This window comes from Orcinus orca, chromosome 5, assembly GCF_937001465.1.
Source record: "Orcinus orca chromosome 5, mOrcOrc1.1, whole genome shotgun sequence".
NCBI classification, from domain to species: Eukaryota; Metazoa; Chordata; class Mammalia; order Artiodactyla; family Delphinidae; genus Orcinus; species Orcinus orca.
In genome coordinates, this window is record NC_064563.1 from 122243080 (window position 1) to 122251597 (window position 8518).

Sequence of the window (8518 nt, forward strand, 5' to 3'; positions counted from 1 at the left end):
TGTGTAGGCTTCCTGGTGGAGAGGACTGGTGCCTGTGTTCTGGTGGATGAGGCTGGATCTTGTCTTTCTGGTGGACGGACTACGCCTGGTGGTGTGTTTTGGGGTGTCTGTAATACCTTATTATGATTTTAGGCAGCCCCTCTACTAATGGGTGGGCTTGTGTTCCTGTCTTCCTAGTTGTCTGGCATAGGGTGTGCAGCACTGGAGCTTGCTTGTCGTTGAGTGGAGCTGGGTCTTAACGTTGAGATGGAGATTTCTAGGAGAGCTTAGGCTGTTTGATATTACATGGAGCCAGGAAGTCTCTGGTGGACCAATGTCCTGAACTCGGCTCCCACCTCAGAGGCACAGGCTGACACCTGGCTGGAGCAACAAGACCCTGTCAGCCACATGGCTCAGAGGAAATGGGAGAAAATAAGAAAGAAGGAAAGAAAGAAAGAAAAAGGAAAGAAAAGAAAATAATTTTAAAAATAATTATTAAAAATAAAAAAATTAAAGTAATAAAAAAAGAAGGAAAGAAAGAAGCAACCAAACTAAAAACCAAATCCACCAATTATAACAAGCGCTAAAAACTATACTAAAAAATAAAATGGACGAGCAGAACCCTAGGGCAAATGGTAAAAGCAAAGCTATACAGACAAAATCACACAAAGAAGCATACACATACATGCTCTCAAAAAGAGAAAAAGGAAAAAAAATATATATATATATTAAAAAAGAGGAAGAGAGCAACCAAATCAATAAACAAATCTACCAATGATAATAAACTCTAAATACTTAACTAAGATAAACATAAAACCAGAAACAAGTTAGATACAGAAAGCTAACCCTAAGTCTACAGTTGCTCCCAAAGTCCACCACCTCAATTTTGGGATGATTTGTTGTCTATTCAGGTATACCACAGATGCAGGTACATCAAGTTGATTGTGGAGATTTAATCCACTGCTCCTGAGGTGGCTTGGAGAGATTTCCAGAGATTTGTTCCCACAGCTCCTGGGATTCAGCTTTGGATTTGTCCCAGTCTCTGTGTGTAGGTCACCTGAGGGTGTCTGTTCTTTGCTTAGACAGGACGGGGTTAAAATAACAGCTGATTAGGGGGCTCTGGCTCACTCAGGCCGGGGGGAGGGAGGGGTACGGAATGCAGGGCGAGCCTGCGGCAGCAGAGGCCGGCATGATGCTGCACCAGCCTGAGGTGTGCGGTGTGTTCTCCCGGGGAACTTGTCCCTGGATCACAGGACGCTGGCAGTGACGGGCTGCACAGGCTCCCGGGAGGGGAGGTGTTCATAATGATCTGTGCTTGCACACAGGCTTCTTGGTGGCTGCAGCAGCAGCCTTAGCGTCTAATGCTCATCTCTGAGGTCCGCGCTGATAACCGCAGCTCGCGCCTATCTCTGGAGCTCGTTTATCTGAATCCCCTCTTCTCGTGCACCCTTAAACAATGGTCTCTTGCCTCTTCGGCAGCTCCAGACTTTTCCCCGGACTCCCTCCCTGCTAGCCGTGGCGCACTAGCCCCCTTCAGGCTGTGTTCACGCAGCCAACCCCAGTCCTTTCCCTGGGATCTGACCTCCGAAGCCCAAGCCTCAGCTCCCAGCCCCCGCCCGCCCCGGCAGGTGAGCAGACAAGACTCTCGGCCTGGTGAGTGCTGGTCGGCACCGATCCTCCGTGCGGGAATCTCTCTGCTTTGCCCTCTGCACCCCTGTTGCTGCGGTCTCCTTTGTGGCTCCGGAGCTTCCCCCCACCCCAGCCACCCCCATCTCTGCCAGTGAAGGGGCTTCCTAGTGTGTGGAAACTTCCTCCTTCACAGCTCCCTCTCAGAAGTGCAGGTCCCTTCCCTATTCTTTTGTCACTGTTTTTTCTTTTTTCTTTTGCCCTACCTATGTATGTGGGGAGTTTCTTGCATTTTGGGAGGTCTGATGTCTTCTGCCAGCGTTCAGTAGGTGTTCTGTAGGAGTTGTTCCACATGTAGGTGTATTTCCCATGTATTTGTGGGGAGGAAGGTGATCTCCATGTCTTATTCCTCTGCCACCATGAAGGTTCCTTCATCGGGTTTTGTATCTTCAATTTCCCATCTTCCAAGCTCTGTTATTTGCCATGCTTATTTTCAGTTTTCTTAGTAAAGATGATTTGGATGTTGAGGGTGTTTGTTAGGTATCAGACAAGGAGCATCATACAACTCTAAAAGCAAGTCAAACTAATGGAAAAATGGAATAAAATGGAAAGAGATGACAGGAGAAAGGAGAGAATCTGCAAGCAAAAAGAAAATGGAAACTATAGACAGTCAAGGTAATAGTCATATCCAAAAACAAAGAAATAGCCCGAAGAGTTGTGAATCGCTACAGCAGAATTAATGACATGGAAAATTTCTCAAGGAAAAGAGCCAAGGATAGATAAAGGAAGAAAAACCCAGCATAAAAGGAAGAAAAAGCAAAATAAGAGAAAATAAAAATTAGAAAAACCCCAGGTGCAAAGTGAAAGAGTAAAACAAAAGAATGGATAAATTAAGAAATGGTGCATTGAATTAGAGCAAATGTATTCTCTTTTCTTTATTCTTATCTTTAACTGGCTTTGCATTTCTTGGGTAGCAAAGCCAAACTGAAAGGATAATTTTGTTTATGTACCCAATTTGCATAATTGTGCAATATAAATTACAATGCTAATTAAGGACAGCCCTTGGGCTTCTGGAATTGGGTCAAAGTGGCTCCCTGAGAGCAAAGAGGTTGGGGCATTGGCTCTTTCCCCTCTCCCACCGCAGGGAAGCTGGGCAAGAGCAAAGAACCTCTCTGACAGTGTGTGAAATCTTGTCAGAATTTGTTGAAGACCCAGAACTATACGTCTCACTCCAAAATTTGGCTTTGAAAATCATCTTTGTGTGATTTAGCAAGGAGGCACTTAAAAGCTAAAAGTTCTCCTAATCCTAAAGGGTCTGTATTGCTTATCATTTTATGAGTTTTTCTCCCCCTCACTTTTTTTGAATGCAGAGAAAAAGACTTTTTTCAAACTGTAGATAGCTGAGTGTGAATCTGGCATATGATATTTTTGTGCTGGACTGTTGCCAGAATTGTCCCAAACCAGTGTATGACATGCCTTGCTTGGAAGCCTGGGGAAGCCAACAAGTTACTTTCTGAGCTTTAGTTAAATCCATGTCCTAAGCTATTGCACCATAACTACAACAAAAGTTCAATCCCAGAGAGTTTACTCCCTGTACTATTCTTAAGAGGGAACTGAAAGGTGTAGGATTCATATAATCGTTAGCTTGGGTTTTTCAAGAAAAGAATATCTCTGAGTTCCTATCACGAAGGCTGCCCTCATTACAACGGAGGAGCCTCTGTTTAGGCCTGTTCTAAAGGAGGTGTTTTGCAAGGGTTTTTTTAGCTATTGAATCCCGACCTCAAGCAAAGGTTACCTGGAAAATAGGAAGAAACAGATCCAGGGACTTCCCTGGTAGTCCAATGGTTAAGACTCGGCACTTCCAAGGCAGAGGGTATAGGTTCGATCCATGGCCGGGGAACAAAAATCCCGCATGCAGGGGGCATGGGTTAGATCCCTGGTCGGGGAACAAAGATCCCGAATGCCTCGAGGTGCGGCCAAAAAAAAAGCAAGAAAACAGTAAACAGATCCAAAATCACTCAGGTTGGAGTAAGGATGAGGGAGTGGCAGCACCAGTGCCCAGGTGTTCTCTCTCAGCCCTCTCTATCCACTTCCCCCAGCTCTTCATCTTTGAAGAGTGCAGAAGCCACTTCTATAAGGGATTTATTATCTACCTAACTTAGGTGACAGGGCAACAGTTAGGGATGTTGGTTTTATACACTTCATTTTGACTTTAAGACATCTGAAGGTTCGGGGCTTCCCTGGTGGCACAGTGGTTGAGAGTCTGCCTGCCGATGCAGGGGACACGGGTTCGTGCCCCGGTCCGGGAAGATCCCACATGCCGCGGAGCAGCTGGGCCCGTGAGCCATGGCCGCTGAGCCTGCGCGTCCGGAGCCTGTGCTCCGCAACGGGAGAGGCCACAACAGTGAGAGGCCCGCGTACCGCAAAAAATAATAATAATAATAATAATAATAATAATAAAATTTTTAAAAAGACACCTGAATGTTCTTTTCACTGGAATCATAGGAATAATTGGAAAACACATGGCTTATTTCTTATCCTATGATACTTTGCTTTCTGGAGCATTTTTTTCAAATTCTTTTATCTCTAGGCATTTAAAATGGTAATATTCTTATGGAACACTGGGATAAACCAGGGGAGAATTGAGACTGGATGAGGCTGCTCATGTTCCAAGGTGACTGTGCCTCGGCTCTAACCAACCCAATCCTCCAGCTACTTGAGGCCATAGACATTGGTTCATGGTTCAAAATTAGACTAAAGTCTTGCAAAATACAATCCATCTCAGGAACAATTGGGAAAATTGGCAAAATCTTGAGAATATTGTGTGAGAGTGTGGATACAACCAAGAATATGTTTTCTAACTTACTCTTGGTACAGGAGACAATATGCTTTCCATTTTGCTGAAGTTAATTTGAGTTGTTTCATTTTCAACTGGAAGAGCCCTAATTGATATATATTTTCATTCCTTAAAATTCAGGTCTAATAGGTTACGTTCCAGTTTAAAAATCTTCAGGACTCACCATTTCATATAGGAAAAAGTGCAAATCTTTATCTAATTATCAGAAACTGTGGGGATGGGTCTTAGAAATCTGTGTTTTAACAAGGTGATTCTCTTGCGTGATAAAGTTTGCAAACCATTGTCAAGGAGAGTCAGGCTTAGAGAACATCTTTGTCGAGGACTTTCTAAACTCCTCTCTCATTACTTCAATACACTTTCCTTATGTCTTTTTAATTTCTGTTTCATTGGAGTTTTCTCTTCTATAGGGAACTCATCCCCTCCAGGGCTAAATCTTCCCTAACCAGTTGGGTTTGCAGTTTAACAATTTCATGCCCATGTTGTGTGGGTGACTATTGTTAGGTTTTCACTTCTTTAAAGTTTTCCTGGAAGATTGGAAAACTAAAGTTACTAGATTTATCAATCACATGCCATCATATTTCCTTTTGGATGGAATTTTGAAATCATAAAATGTACTTTTTCCCTTCTTAGTTTGCCTCTTGTTGATTTCAGGCTAGTATGAAAATCATATTTCCTAGGCATACAAAAACTGATGACTTTGTGAGATACAAAACAATCAATATTGCATGGCAAGGGGACATCATTCTAGAGTTAAATTCTTGTCATGAAAATCCACCAAGAAGGCAAAATACATTTGCATAAATTGAACGTTATACTTGCATCATGTAGAAGATATAGATGAATACAAGCCTTGTTTAGGGGTTTAGAGCCCTGATCTACCACTTACTGGTTATGTGACCTTGTACAAACCCTCTGTGCCTCAGTTCCTTTATCTGCCCACCACAGAGGATTTGTTCAGTAAATTTCAGCTAACTATAGCTGTTGAAGCAGCATCTTGCCAAGGATACCCACTCATAGTAGTCAGGCAAGGTTTGTATAAATTAAGCATCTATCTCTAAAAAGACTCATATTTTGATGACAGAGGACAGGTCAAGAATGATTAAACCCACACTGGGAAATGAAAACAATGAATAGGTTCTTTTCAAACAGGCAATATATACTCAAACCTAATGGAACTTTAATTGGTATTCAATGAGATTTAGTATAGTTTCCAGTTTTCCCAAACCCAGAAACTTACACCGATTTTAGCTAAGATAATAGTTCTGTTATTTCTAATCTGTGCTCATTTCATCTGACTGTGAAATTTCTTCCTTTTTCCAGAGCCTCATTCTCTTCTAGCCCCCCTGCTTCAGAAAATGTTACCTTCATGTTTATAAAAGGATTGTGCTGATATGTTGTTACTTTGATGCCTGTAAGCACATACTATTGTTTGCCGGAAATGTTCTAAAATTTGTAAATAGCTCAAAGTCTATGCTAAGATTCTTGATAGACACAAGTCCAAAAGAGGTTTGGCTTTTCTACACTTTGGCTAAGGCTGCCAGGAATTTCTTAATTATCCCAGAATGTTTGTACTGTCTTTGAGAGTCTGGGCTTAGAATTTTGCTGTTTTTCCATTTCACACTCTGTATCTTATTGGCTACATTATTTTCCTTCACAGTTACACCCATAATATGCTTTCTAGTCTTGCAAACTCACTTAAATATTACATGTATGATTGTATATTCTTATTAAAAATATATTAAGCGCCAGGCACTGTTCCAGTCATTTAGGGCAAATTGGTTATTAAAGTTCTAGCCATCATAATGCTTATATTAGTAAAATAAACTGTAATTTCCTAGAAGACAGAAACTGAAGCTTATTATATCTATTTTCCTCTTAGCAGACTTCTGGGAACATAAATAGAGTGTCCTAAGTTCACAAAGCCCACATAAGATAGTTCACTCAACCTTTCAGGAATGTTGTTAAAAATTAAAGGAATAGAATATTTGAGAGCACTCTGATACATTTTTATAAATGTGAATTATTTTCCCAGGCAAACAGAATTGGGTTTGGGGAATGTGTCTTGAATGGAAAGATGGTGATGAAAACAGGGAGTCATTGGGAAAAGGGGAAACAAGCCGTAGTTAACAATTATGTAGGACTGCTGTGAAATTCCACCCCCAACCTCAGAATCTAAAATGCATATATAGACCTTCTAGAATATGTAACTTAGTCATCAAGAAGTTCAACTACAGTGCAACTTGCAGTTTAGACCATTATTATATAGTAGAGTTAATTAAAAAATATTTAATCTCTCTGACTCTGAAATATTTAGTACAGAATACAAATGGGAATATAAGTATTTCTCCAGTCCATTATGAAAATGTCTAGCATATTTTGTGGACAATACTCTCTTAGATTATTAGTTACTTTGCTGTTTGTTTTTCAGTAGGTGCAAGCATATTGTGAAATGTTCTATATTTATGAAACTTATGACAAACTGTGAAGATAACATAATGCATTTTGGGTTAGCCAAAGCAGTAACCCAAATACTTCATTAAAATCCAGACCAACACTTTGGGTTGTATAGTTATTCATAGACAGATTTAAACATATTATTGTAACCCAATACTTCATTAAAATCCAGACCAACACTTTGGGTTGTATAGTTATTCATAGACAGATTTAAACATATTATTGAAGATACATTTTGCATTGCCATTTTTTAATTTCCATTTTTAGATTGTGAGACATGCATTAGACTGAAAATCAGCAAACATGAGGACTGGTCCTAACACTGACTCATCCAGGTTGGATATCATGTCTTTGGAGAAGTCTTCTCTGCACCCCTCTCCCAATAAAGCTAAACATTCTTCCACCATGTGCTGTCCTCTAATTTGTTCTCATATTTTCCTCTGGTGTAGTTGTGTGTTCACATACCTATCTGTTGTATCAGACAGTGAGTTTCCTGATGGGAGGCACTTAGTCTTTTTCCTCTTGGTTATTTTAACACAGGACCTGGCACATGGTTGATGCTCAATAAATGTTTCTTGACTCCAATGCATTCAATTGATATAAATATTAATCTTTGATTAACTCTGGAAACATGCTGCAAGGTTAGTTAGGACCATCCAGAACTCTTTTTATTTCAATTCTGATTAAACAATAATTGAACCTCTGAACTTCTGAACACTTGATTTACAGAAATAGAAACCTGGGCAAATAGCATTTATGTTTTTATATTCCTCCAAGAGTATGCTTATGCTTTCAGTGAAAGACTCTACTGAGGAAATCCACAGATATTGAATGCAAGTGAGCAAAATGAAGTGGCCCAAGTGCATGTCTCTGTGTGTGTGTGTGTGTGTGTGTGCGTGTGTGTGTGTGTGTGTGTGTGTGTAATTTGAAGGTTAGATGGGAAAAGGCTGTGTCAAGATGGCAGATCTTATCTTGTTAGTCACTAACAGTGACAGCCACTACCCAATGCCTACTCTGTACCCACTTCTCTCTTTCTTAACAGCCATTCCAGTTACGGAGAATTGTGTTCAGCTAAAAACTTTGCTTTGCAGTTCAGGTGTATCTAGTAGTCAAGAGACCAATTCTGGCCAAAGATAAAATTAGTGGAAGCCTCTTGCTAGGGCTTTCAGGAAAGTTTTATAAGAGAAATAAACTCACTGGGTTGCTCTTTTATTCCCTTTGCCTTCCTCTCAGATAGATGTCTGGATGAGCAATCCTCTTGCAATCATAAGCATTAAATCCACATTTTAGGATTGGTCCCAGTAAGAATATGGAAGAAATCTGGATCCTTGATGACACTGGGCCACGGTACTCACCCTGATCTTTCTATCCATGGCTTGTTGCATAAGAAGTAAACCACTTATTTAACTCACTGTTGAGGTTTCTTGAAACCAGACACAGTTCTGATACATTTGCCCTTCCAAGGAAAAGGGGAGCACATGACTTTCAAGTCTGATGAGAATTTCCATGGCCAAAGCCATGAAATAACTCCACTGAAATAACTCTAGTGAAATAACTCCATCTCTGCCCATGGTGCAGGGGAATTGTACTGAATGACATATG

At 40.7% G+C, this 8518-nt stretch overlaps 1 long non-coding RNA gene across 1 annotated transcript in view; it reads left to right on the forward strand.

Annotated features, from left to right (window-relative positions):
• Nucleotides 1-7451, forward strand: part of LOC125964439 (uncharacterized) — a 28138-nt gene extending 20687 nt beyond the window's left edge. Inside the window, exon 3 of the long non-coding RNA XR_007477430.1 lies at nt 7184-7451. This is a non-coding gene — a long non-coding RNA (uncharacterized LOC125964439). The remainder of the gene's footprint in view (nt 1-7183) is intronic.
• Nucleotides 7452-8518: the final 1067 nt, after the last annotated feature.